Consider the following 13,054-nt stretch of genomic DNA (forward strand, 5'->3'; position numbering starts at 1 on the left):
CTCATCCAATTTCCCTTACTTTTCTGTCTCTCATTTCCTCTTCCTCAGTGCAAAGTAGCAAGCCAGATACTTGCTTCTTGGTTAACCTCCCTGCCTTTCATATCATATCTCTCTTCATCTTTTATTCCTTCCTTCCTTCTTTCGTTTCTTCTTTTATTCCTTTATTTTTTGCTTCCTTTATTACTGCATTCCTTCCTTTAATACCTCCTGCTTTCATTCTTTTCTTTATGGCTTCATATTTCTTTCATTATTCAATTCCTTCTGTTATTATTTGCTTGCTTCCGCCCTTGCTTTATTTATTCTTTATTTATTCTTTATTTCTTCTTTCATTCTGTCCTTCAGTCACTAATTCTTTCATTGCAGCTTACATCTGGTAATTTACTGATTTGTCAAATTGAATAGTGAGGGAGAGTTTACTCACAGAAAAGTAATAAATTAGCAGCTATAATAAACCAAATACGAATTTGGTTCGACATGCTTCATTTCATTTATCTTCAATCTATAACAAAACCGAAAACGTGACAGCAGCTGTAATATCTGCTACAACAATGAAATGCTTGTTAGCACGAGGCTGAAAACTTGAAAATCATTTGAAAGGCAAAAAATCAGTTAAATACAATTCGCAGCACGGTTTATTTATTCTTTTGAAAAGGTGCCAGAAGTCTTGGCCATTTAGCGTTAAAAATGAAAGGAATACAATAGCAAAGAGGCGCATTTCATCGGTTGTGCGACAGCATAAACCGAAGTTGTAAATGCCAAAAGGAGACGGGCAAGAATTTCCTTGTTCTTAGTGAGTTTGAAGGCAAGAATAAGTGCGTTCCTGTGTTTAAACAAGATCGCAGACTTGTTAGCACCGATTTACATCTGTACTGTTACAACAAACATTGCGTGTGACGCAACGAGTATCGGCTATCCTTCATGGACGTCAGCTCGAAAAAAGGCCAGTGTTCATGGCGCGCCGGCACTGTCTCTTACATTTATCTTCGCGGGTGCTGTTTCGGGAGCAAAATCACAAAGCACACGGTAGATTGTTTCCGGCTGACACAAAAGCCCCAAAAAAAGTTACGCAAGTCGTCAAGATATGGGCATAAACAACAACAAAAATATTCTTGAATGATGCATCGAGCTACAGCACGTCAATAAGGGCTGTCTCTGTATGAGATATTCTAGATGGCATGGGGTAAGAAGGTTGTAGATATTAGTCAAGACGATGAAAGTCACGTGTGGTAGTAGGCCATCGTCTTTTATAGATATTGTGTTCCATCACCCACGATCACGTCAAACAGCTCCTATTTATGTGTCTACTTGTATCAGTTGGATGAGCTTGCACATGCTACCATCGTGACCACTTTCATGTAGCACTTCCAGGTATATTTCCCTTGAGGTCTGACGTCTACTTGCGAGGGTGCAACATGTTTGCTTCTACCAATTATTCGGACTAGTGGAAAGCACACGGTAAGACACATTGCGTATAGGATGAATTGAACTTTCTGCATAGTCATTGTGTCTTGAGTCAACTGCGTTGAGTTGAGGGTGATTCGAGCGAGATCACTGATTTGTTAGTCCCAATTTCTATCTCTACATTACAACGAATATCAGGAATGACTCGACTTCGTTACAACGAGGATTGGTTGCACTGCGTGGACGTCAACAATGTTCCGCGGCTCGGTCGACGTGCCACGTTCCAAGACTTACTTCAAAAGTACTTTTATTTGCTCTAAATGAATGCAACGGTAAAGAGTTGACCTGCTCATTTTCAGCGTGGAATTTTGTTCTTTTACAGGGCAATCGAGCAGGACTGACTGCAGAATAATTATATATCTTATTATGCGACTATTGTTATATATATTGAACCTCAATGAAAACAACAAATCACTTTATTTGCTATCTTGTAATGTAGTATCAAGAACCTCAGAATTGTGTTGTGCGCATTTAGACAAATATACAAACTGTCCGGCGTAATTGGCCACTGAAAGCAATAGGAGACTGTCACGTCAAAAGTAGGCTGTTTTTCTGATCAGCTTGTTGATCGATGGCTGCGCTGCAATGCCGTGTGATGCAGCCTAATCCTCCACTGATTTTAACAGCTTCGTCATTTCACCCAAGAGTGTGCCTCCATTTGACTGCCACATTGGTGATCAATAGAAGTGACACCACAGCGTAATCAACAAGAGCTAAGGAGTAGAGCGGCTGCAATACCAGAACGCCAATGAAATACGTGTGTTTACAAAAATGGTTGACAACTTAGACTAGCTTATGTATTTTACTACGGGAGAGCAACAAGGTGCCCGTAAACACACTCGCCCTATATGTGCATTTGGAAAAAGTTGTTAAATACCCAGGGTACTTGGTACTCTACTGTGTTAGAGCCTTAAGCCATCCCGTGGGCCTCACACATCATGAGGCCGTGTCGACAAATGTAACGCCGTGAACGAGTTCACACCATACAGATTCTGGGCACTGCTCTCTGTTTAGAAAAGGTTGTTGACGATTTAGAGTACTTGGTATTCTACTATGGGAGAGCAAAACGCTGTTCCGTGGAAATTCAAGTTGCTGGGCTACTCAATCCACGTTCATGTAATTGGTTGCGCTCCCCTTCAACGCTTCCTTAGTTAATTTTTTCGCGCAATAGCCACAACTGCGGCTTCTAATTGAATGGCTCACATAAGCTGAAAAATATTTGAGGTGACCACAGTGTTCGGCACGCCCATTCATTTTTTTTTCGTAATGAGGTTTGACTCTCTATCATGTAGTTTTATTTGATTCAACTTTCTACGTCAGCGTCTAATTATTTTGTTCCTTTTTTGCAATATATATTAGTTACTATACTAGAACGCACGTTCTTTCTTGGGCCACCTGTGTAACCTTACCAACCATGGTACGTCACTGGTTGTGCGTCCAGCACTGCCCAGCAGGAGACAGCAAATTGGTTCACTCGTCACGGTGCGCGCATTATGGGTTACTATTTGAAGGGCCATGGCGAAGCCGTAGAAACTTCAGACCGGCAAAGTGTTCACGTAGTTAGCAGAACCAAATGAACGTTTATTGGAAACTCTGTAGATCGTATTTATAGGCAGCCGAGTAGCAAGCAGATAACGAGGAACACGTTCTAGCAGTGATAGTCTGGTGGAGGCGGCAGGCAGTTCAGATGAGAGGAAAGCAAGTGCGCGTGCAGAAACACACACGACCACGCACACGCACTAACACACACACATAGAGAGAGAGAGCTACCAACACGCACAAACACACACACACACACACACACACACAGGGTACAGGTGAAGATGCAACAGTTACTAGTCCAGAAAGGGCACATACGATAAGGAGGGCACTGACACGAACCATTTTAGTAGCCGTTTTTCTGCGTCACACGAAAGGCCCAGATTCTTAGGAACCTAGGCAATGTGCTGGTAAGCCTGAGTGCGCCTTGGAAAATCAAGGACATCATGTTTTGAAAGCTAGGTTTGGCATATATAAATACCACTCCAATCGTCGACTTCTTCAATTGGTCAGCCTTCACGGGGCATCTACGTCAGGTATATGTCACGTCTGCAAGATGCTCTGTGGTAGCGAAACAGAAGCTCGCAACCCGCATCCGTGGGGACGACGAATCGTATACGTCCTACATTGATGATATTCTGGCTCTCTGTCGCCGAGCACAAAATGACATGACGGAGGCCGATCGCACGCGACACCTACCGAAAGGTATCAACTCTGTGGTCTTCAATGCTCTCGTGATCCAGAATCCAACTGCCGCCCGGGACGTCCTCACTACATGCCAGCGCCTGGACGCGCTTCATTCCATGCGCCTTCCACACGCCTCCTGCGACGCTCGCTTAACCGGAGAGCATGAACTGCGAGCCCTTATCCACACAATTGTCAGAGAGGAACTCCGTGGCCTTGTTACAGGTAACCCAACCCAACAGCCTTTCGCCAGTCGTATCCTGCAATAATTTCAACATCGGCGTCTCAGAAATAACACCTCAATCATTCACGTAAAGTGTCGACATTCATCCGTTCGCGGTCAATCGGAGCTTTTTCACTCGTTAAGACATTGCAATGGTTGACCCGCTATTTCATGAGAGAAAAATGAAGAAGAGATCGTCTCTGAACTCGAACCTCTGTAGAGTGAGGTAGCCACAAGAACTTTTTCACTTTATGTTGTCGATTCCAGGTTCGGTCAGCCACGTCTCAGTTGTGATAGCCTGTGTTTAAATGTGTGTGTGTGTGTGTGTGTGTGTGTGTGTGTGTGTGTGTGTGCGTGTGCGTGTGCGTGTGCTTTTTCCGCCCCCTATATGTAAAAATAACTAAAAGGAAAAAGGGGGTAGCCCGTACCACCAGAAGGTATAACGGGCTCAAGCCAATCAAACAAAAATGAAGAGGGGAAACTTCCCAAATTTTTATTTTTATTTGAAAAAGCCAATTAGTTAAAAAAATAACATGGGTAAAACCTAGTGAGTGCAGCATGAAACTGTAATAAATAAACTAGTTAGCTTCTCAGGAATGAGCAGGTCGATATGCAGCAGCAGTGTATTTCCCCCACTTGAGTTTTTGGAGTTCGTGTGTGTGTGTGTGTGTGTGTGTGTGTGTGTGTGTGTGTGTGTGTGTGTGTGTGTGTGTGTGCGCGTGCGTGTGCTTTTTCCGCCCCCTATATGTAAAAATAACTAAAAGGAAAAAGGGGGTAGCCCGTACCACCAGGAGGTATAACGGGCTCAAGCCAATCAAACAAAAATGAAGAGGGGAAACTTCCCAAATTTTTATTTTTATTAGAAAAAGCCAATTAGTTAAAAAAATAACATGGGTAAAACCTAGTGAGTGCAGCATGAAACTGTAATAAATAAACTAGTTAGCTTCTCAGGAATGAGCAGGTCGATATGCAGCAGCAGTGTATTTCCCCCACTTGAGTTTTTGGAGTTCGTGTGTGTGTGTTGCGTGTGTGTGTGTGTGTGTGTGTGTGTGTGTGTGTGTGTGTGTGTGTATGTGTGTGTGTGTGTGTGCGTGCTTCAGCAGTCGGTTCACAAAAAATAAAGCTTCTATCTTTCGATATTAACCAATTACAATGCATAGATAGAAAAGCGCGTGCAACTGACACCTGTTGTTTTCTGAGGTGGTTGCAATTAGTGTTGACTACTTCTTTCAAGCACTTTCATCGGAAAATCTACGCAAACTGTCATTTGCAACCGTCTTCTGAACTCCAATTCCCTCCCGCAAAGCTTCCTACAGACATGTCAATGGCAGAAGTGAGGCGGCGCGATTTATTTTTGTTTAGACCAGTGCATACGACTTTCGACGACGCACGCCAAACTTCCACACGAATCACGACCGTTTCCGTTAGTTGAGCGAATCGAGACGAACTTGTCGGAAGTTATACATTATTTACGAAACCTTCCACTTCGATTCAACCTCTGTAGAGACACTGTCGAGCCGGTATACATTTCCCACCCTTCTTTGAAAATGAAAGTATTTCATAGCGAGGTCCACCAAGGCATATCTGACGTTATTTGCGCCATCGTGGGAATGTTCTTGAAGTAAACACGAACAGATAACAAATTCAAAGGAGAAATTTTATTTAGAAAACCTGGCAGCCGAACCCAAGAGCTCCATGTCCTCAATTTTATGTGCAGATATACACCACAACCACACATGTAGAAGGCTTTAAAAACACGTCTTTATATCTGATACATTTTGCCTCTCAGATGGCATCTCAGTCTGGTAGCAGTGAAGGGACACATTATGACACTCAACCTTAGCACGGACAGCAGACTCTTCGGTAGCTTTAGCGCAATGCTGGCTTTCGGTGCTGTGTTGTGTAGGAAACCAATACGGTCGGTGCAATGCGGTGTGCGTAGTGATTCGCTTTAATGACGAAGCACTTGCGTACTTTGTTTTTCTCGTTGTGTTGGCATACGACACCGTGCTGCTTGAGTAGTGCAGCTTATACATGCACCGATGGTATTCCGCCGCCACCTATTTCTTCGAGCGCGACACCACCGGCTAGTAAACGTGCTACAATAAACGCCACAGAAAGGCGATGACCTGGACGAGTAAATGTCAGACAGTGAGTGAATAGACCCTGTAGAACATTCAGTCTGGCAACATGACTCATTCTCAACATTTTGCTCACTCGTGCAAGCTGGCGAGCTGTGTGTCAAGCGACGCCGATGAGCGTTCCCTGAAGCGCACACGGACGCCGCTTGGGTTCTTGCAAGACGTGTACCGCGTTTGAAGGGTACGCCAATGAGCGTCCTTTGGGTGAACAAGACATGGCGGGAAAAAAATACGTTTTCGGTTTCGTTCGATGGGTGGCACTGAATTTCGAAAAGGGTTTATTGGTGCAGCGAAAGAGACGCCAGGCTGTTATCTGAATGCCTTACCGCGTTCACCGGTCAAGCTAGAAGCTCTGCCTCTAACGTTCTTGAAATTTCATGTGGTATAAGCATCAGTGCTCGCATAGGTTATTGGAGAGCGGACGCGTTCACGTATAGTTCATTAGCTGAAGACACTATCCCCTCGAATTCACAAGCACTCCTCGACTCGACTTCACCCTTCCACTTAACAAAGTTGATAACTGCGCCGCCGCTCAACTGAAACTGACGCTGCGCTACTCAAGAATCGCAGCAGATTATGGCTGATATGCAGTGACTTGTCGTGCATAGAGACGGCGCTCACATCGGCTTTCTCAAGTGAGAGAGGAGCGTTTGAGTGAAGGGACGTTCTAGAATATGAAGGTATAAATCAGTTTATACGGAGTACCAATGTTGAAAGCGTGTGCTGGATGATGCCATCTCTGAATGTGTTTCACCAAGTGCTGTGTCCAAGTGTATCTTAACCACTTGAGCTACCAGAAAGGCTTGCTCTTGATCATGGGCACTACTCGGGAAGATGGAGATGCGCCGATTTAGGCGTCAATGTGGCTTCTCGCCACGTCAAATGTTTCTATAGTTTCAAAACACCGAATACGTTGTGGAAGTTCTCATATATTTATTCACGATAAACAATCTACTACTGCAGAGACACGGTTCATTTTTACGCTATACTGATTCCAATACGAAGTGTATGTATGTATGTATGTATGTATGTATGTATGTATGTATGTATGTATGTATGTATGTATGTATGTATGTATGTATGTATGTATGTATGTATGTATGTATGTATGTATGTATGTATGTATGTATGTATGTATGTATGCCTGTATGTTATCTGGCGTTATTTAACGTGCACTAACCTCAAGCAGTACACAGGCCGCTACCATTTTGTCTCAATTGTAGCGAAGCCTTGGCACTATACAGTGGGTCACCCACGAGAAGAAAGCACTGAAAGTTTGCGACAAAGTTCTCAACTCGACTCGTGCTCGATGAATTCAAGGAAATTTTGCACCAATAAATTAGTTGATCAATGAACGTCAACAAGGAAGTCATTCGCTGATTGGATAGACGGATGAATAGATAGATGAACGAACTTTATTGGATCCTTCGGAACGTGGTTTAGCACGCTGCAGGCCGCTCCCACGTGGGAACAGAGACACCAAGTCTTTCAACTGTGTTGCGGTCCCATTGACTGTCCATAACTGCTGTTCGAGTCTGGACCTGATAACAAGTTCCTCCCATTTGGGCGGCGTGATGACTTCACCACAGCGTAACGTGGGGGCCCGCCTTAGTATGTATGTGTTCCAAGTTAGCTATATCAGCGCTGAAGGAACATGCATTAGTTGCTTTGCTTGTATTTCGGGATATATGTTGTGCCATAGCGCGGCCTTAGGGAATTCTATTATTGGTCGAAAAAACTGATTGACGATTGATATGTGATGTTTAAGGTCCCAAAACCACCATATGATTATGAGAGACGCCGTAGTGGAGGGCTCCGGAAATTTCGACCACCTGGGGTTCTTTGACGTGCACCCAAATCTGAGCACACTGGCCTACAACATTTCTGCCTCCATCGGAAATGCAGCCGCCGCAGCCGGGATTCGAACCCGCGACCTGCGGGTCAGCAGTCGAGTACCTTAGCCACTAGACCACCGCGGCGAGGCGGATCTCCTCTGAGGGAAATTAGTATGTATGTATGTATGTATGTATGTATGTATGTATGTATGTATGTATGTATGTATGTATGTATGTATGTATGTATGTATGTATGTATGTATGTATGTATGTATGTATGTAGGTATGTATGTATGTATGTATGTATGTATGCGCCTGACCTTTTTTTTCTTTACGTTTCGGGTGTTTTTTGTACAGAAGGACCAGGCAGGCTTGTGCTGAAGTTTATGAACCAATATCTGTCCTCTTTCTCTACTTTTGAACTATCCGCAGTCACCTTTGGAGTGTTTTCTTTTAATGTTGTTGCTTAATTTTCTGCACCAATGTTTTTATTTTAAACTGCACGTCAGTGCACATAACTGACGTGTCAAGGACTCGTCAGCATCTGCTTGAATATACATCTCAAACAGAGAAAGTGAAAGAAAAGAACGCCACTTTTTCAAGATGCTTCAACGGGCTATATCGTCATGATCGCCTTGCATTCTGATGCAGACTTGTCGTTCAGAATACCGGTTTTCGCATAAGGTCGTGGCGTATCGGGCTGGCATTATTAAGTTATGGCCGTCACGGCTCCACGGTTATCTGTACATGATTACATGCCTCAACGTCCGAGCAGGGCCAACCATAAACATTGTTTTTACTCGTGTTTCTTTGTTTTCACTGTTCGACAAATTTTGTCAGCTTACTTTCAGAGGCCGCGAAGCTCGAGTGGGGATTTCATGGAATGGGAACACTAGAATTCATGGAATGGAAACACTGGAATTTATTTACGCTGAAGCGATAATCACATTTGCAGACAGACCCATAGCGTAAGAATTCGAATTGCCTAATAATGCATCGGTGGAGCAGTTTTATCGCATAACTTTTTATATGTTAGTTTTGTTTCTTGGAGCTGGTGCGGCAGGCGAAGCGTACTTGTATACAGCACGCTGTCCGCGCTTGTCATAATCCGCTTGCAGTTGTACACTGAATAAAAACAGAGCAATAACAATGTTCTCTTTACTCGATAAGATATGCATAGAAGACAGACGTTCAACTGTTATCCCAAGCCTCGAAATTGTTATTGCAACTCTATAATCCTATTAGAGCTGTCAGTGAATTGTGCGGTTACGAACGATGAACGAACGCCGCTTCTCTGTAGGCCCCTTCACCAGCTCAGCAGGTAAGGCACCGTGCTGCTGAGCACGAGACCATGCCCGGGGTTCTGTATTCGGCCATCGCGGCCGCACTTTAAAGGCAGCGAAAAGCAAGAGCACCTCCATACATCGAGTCAAGTTCATTTTTTAGCATAATCATTCACACACACAATAGACATTTTGCAATAATCTACGGCTGCTTTTCGCTTTTCTGTAATGTTTGTTTTCCAACCAAAAACTCTCGTTCACAGACTGCTTTTCTCGCCCATTGTGTTGTACTCGTGTGCTCACGTGCCATCGCTGCATAATGAGCGAAAAAAAGCAGTCTGTGAACAAGAGTTTTTGGTTAGAAAGCCAGCCTTACAGAAAAGCCGACTTGTAGATTATTGCAAACTGTCCATTAATCGGGGTTCGTAAGCATGTACTGAATTCTCACAAAATGTCCCAAGAGCCCCACTGATTAATGACCTGGCATTACACGAATAAATGCCTAAATTTGTGCGTACATGACCAGTTTGAAATGGCAACTATTTTTATCATGTGTTTTGACCATACCCGGTGTATGTAGTGCTGTCTTGCTAAAATGGTTAACGCTTGAAACCTCATTTTCAACTTTCGACTGGGTGCCCAAGCGTTCACGTTTTGTTTTCAAAACTTTCCCCGTATATTACACTAGAGGGCCGGATGACCAAGCTTGAGGGCCCAGTGATGTCGTTTGAACTTAACGGCGCTGTCTTTTGGCTGTGTCCTTTGATGCAAGCTGGCCCCGGAAGCGACGGGCATTTCATGCTTAAAAGGGTTTGCTGTCCTTAAAAGTCGCCGTGAAAGCGAAAATATCGCTTTTGACGTCTACCTGGCTCTCTGTTATCCTTTTCGCCATAACTCATCTTTCTTTTTACTACTAAAACTGCTCAGTATGAGCATGAATCACCTCCAAAAAGCTGCCTTACTCTGAATGGTGGCACATTATTGGCAATCGGCTAATTGCCTGTCACCACAGTGTCTCATCGTTTCGTGTCTCGCATAATTTTAGTTACCGAGTTACCGTTCACCTGAGCGTGAGTGCAGATAAATCTTGTAAGAAACACTATCTATACATATCCTGTGTTACAAACATTGACAGATTGTTTTTTTTTTTTTGCTGTTTTCAAGTTGATTTTTCTTTCAACACAAGACCTTGTGTTATTTAACGTGAACCGACATTGCATATCTTTACGTGAGCCTCTGGCAACTCATCTGCATTGAAACGTGACCACCGCGGCCTTCGGGCCAGCAGCTGTAAAGCAGTGCCACCACGGCGGACATGCAGAACCAGCGTGTTTTGTTCGTGATGTTACGGTGCACCGTCGACAGGAGCAAGCGTAGCACTTTGCGAAGAGGACGAAGAGGCCTGTGCGTTAGACGCTTGCGCGTGAGGCAACTCAGCCATTTTGTTCGGCTGCCGATTCTCTGGGGACGAAATGTTTTGTATGTGGACGCTTGTAGGTAAAATTTCAAACGGTCAGTTGCATCAGTGCTTAGCAACGACAACTGCATGGTGACATGTGCATCACTGTACACGTCCTCGATCGCCAAGGCGGAATGCTTTGCCATTGCCCTTGCAATCAAAGCGCAGGAACAAAGAGATGAACAGCAGACAGCTATCATTTCCGACTCGCAGGAAGCGTGCTGTTTCTTTTTAAGAGGCCGCCTTCCGATAAAAATAAGCAAGTTCTTAGGCGGGAGCTTGACGAACAAATACAGACTGATCTGGTGTCCAGGACACGCAGGCCTGGAGGGGAACGAAAGTGCTGACGCTTGCGCTCGATCGCTCACGAACCGAGCAGAGCTTCGACAGCACATTTAATCCTTTAAAATACTCCAGAAGGAAGCTATCGAGGAGGATAATGACCCATCCAGAATGGCCCCTTGCGAAATTCTTGCTAACCAGCGAGGCATGCGACAAAAATACAGCGCCCCCCACAAATCATTAGAAGGGAAGGACGTGATTGACCTCCGCCAAATTCAAACGGGAGTCTTTCTCAATCTTCAAAGGTTACACCAAATTTTTTCGAACGCTATAGGGGCGTGCTTGTCCGTGGTGTGGCGGCTCGCCATCGCTCTACCATATTTCGTGGGGATGCCTAAAACGACCACCAAATTTAGATGCCTTTTTAGGTCAGTACAAGCTTTGTAATGGGAGCGATGGGAGGCACAGCTCGCCAGCTCTGACCCAGAGGTGCAGCTTGCACTTCTGCGTCACGTCAGACAGACGGCGGCAGCCAGTGGAGCCCTGGACTTGGGGCCCCACCCATCAAGCTCATGTCCCCTGTCCCAAACCCTTGCAAATAAAGTTTTTCCTTCTTTCCTTTCTTCCTTCCTTCCTTCCTTCCTTCCTTCCTTCCTCTGAGGACGCTTTACTACAAACCTAGATCTCGCCCCGTCACAGTGTTATGCCGTACTGATGGACGAGTGAACGACCAGTTTTCCTTTCTAGCTCAAGTTAAGTTTTGCAGTTGGGACCCTTCTCTTCGCCAGCATGTGAACATGCTCGGTACTTTGTTGTCAACGATGTGACTACTGCAGTTGGGTTGATTGTACCCCCGTCGAGGGGTGCTTCTTTAGGGGCGACGCTTATAAGGGCCCAACCTTGTCTTCACTTGTGGTCGCGGCATATAACCGTTGCTATAGTCAAAACATATGTTAGAGTAAAAAAAAAAACGTTTAGAGTAGACTTCAACGTAGCCACAAGCTAATAATATGGGGTAAGACATCGCTGATGCCGGCAAGAATAACCTATTTAGGATACTATTGATAAGTTGATCTCTACTGAAGTATTCCTAGATGTGGAAGCCTCTGAAGGAATCCTGTACCAGAAAGGCACGCGTCGGGCACTATATGCCCCAACAAATCACCCGCATTAAAATGGTATTATGCCACCGCTAAGATAGTGAGCTCTTGAATTCACTGTCGAGGCATATCCTCTCCTCGAGCGATTCTCTAAATTTTCCTTGACGATGAGAAGGAGAAATAAATTTGCAATTATATACGCCCTTTATGTCACTCAATTCACATTATATGGGGCAACGCTCGGGTAATGTATGGTCCTCCGCCGATACGATACCCAGAGTTTCGCGCAATTATAATCATTCAGTTCAGGGAGAAGCGAGCGTCTTTTTTTTTTTGACAGCGAAGGCTGTCGTAAAATCGCTGAAAGGGTTTTTTTTGTGACATGGCCGCCTCCAGTGTGTGTAACCACTATCGTGCGAAATTAGGAAAAAAACAATAAAACTAAAAAAAACACAGTAAGGACATAGTAGGATTCGAAACTGGTTCCCTGCTGCGTGTCAGTCCAGTGCTCTACAACTAACTGTGAGCAGGTTTCATGACGGGACAGGAATCGCGTTAATGTGAGTATAATAAAGCGTTTTGAAACAGCGAAGGAACCACCAGGCGTCACACAATGCTAATTACGTAACGAGCGGGTCGTCAAATGCACCAGCTCATTACAGAAGCCTCAGGCATAATTCCTCGTAGTCGTCATCCACAGCATAAAAAATTGGCAGATCCCACGTATTTCGGGAATTGATTATATGCGAAGCACGAATCGGGAAGGTTGATTTGTAAATATAAAATCAGCACAATGTTACGAGGTGGAGATAAATGATGCCGTACATGACTTACATGTCATGATTATCATGTTTGGATGTGTCGTTAACCTTCGTCATCAATCCACGTCACGTGACACCAAATTCAGTATATGTGGAGCCAGCGAAACGGCTGTGAGCACGCTATGAACGTGGTGTGTTGTCATTTTCTTGAATGACGCGCTTGTCAGCATTATCATGTTTGCACCAGAAATATACTTTTGTTGTCCATTGACGTCACGTAACACCA

This window comes from Rhipicephalus microplus, chromosome 9, assembly GCF_043290135.1.
Source record: "Rhipicephalus microplus isolate Deutch F79 chromosome 9, USDA_Rmic, whole genome shotgun sequence".
NCBI classification, from domain to species: domain Eukaryota; kingdom Metazoa; phylum Arthropoda; class Arachnida; order Ixodida; family Ixodidae; genus Rhipicephalus; species Rhipicephalus microplus.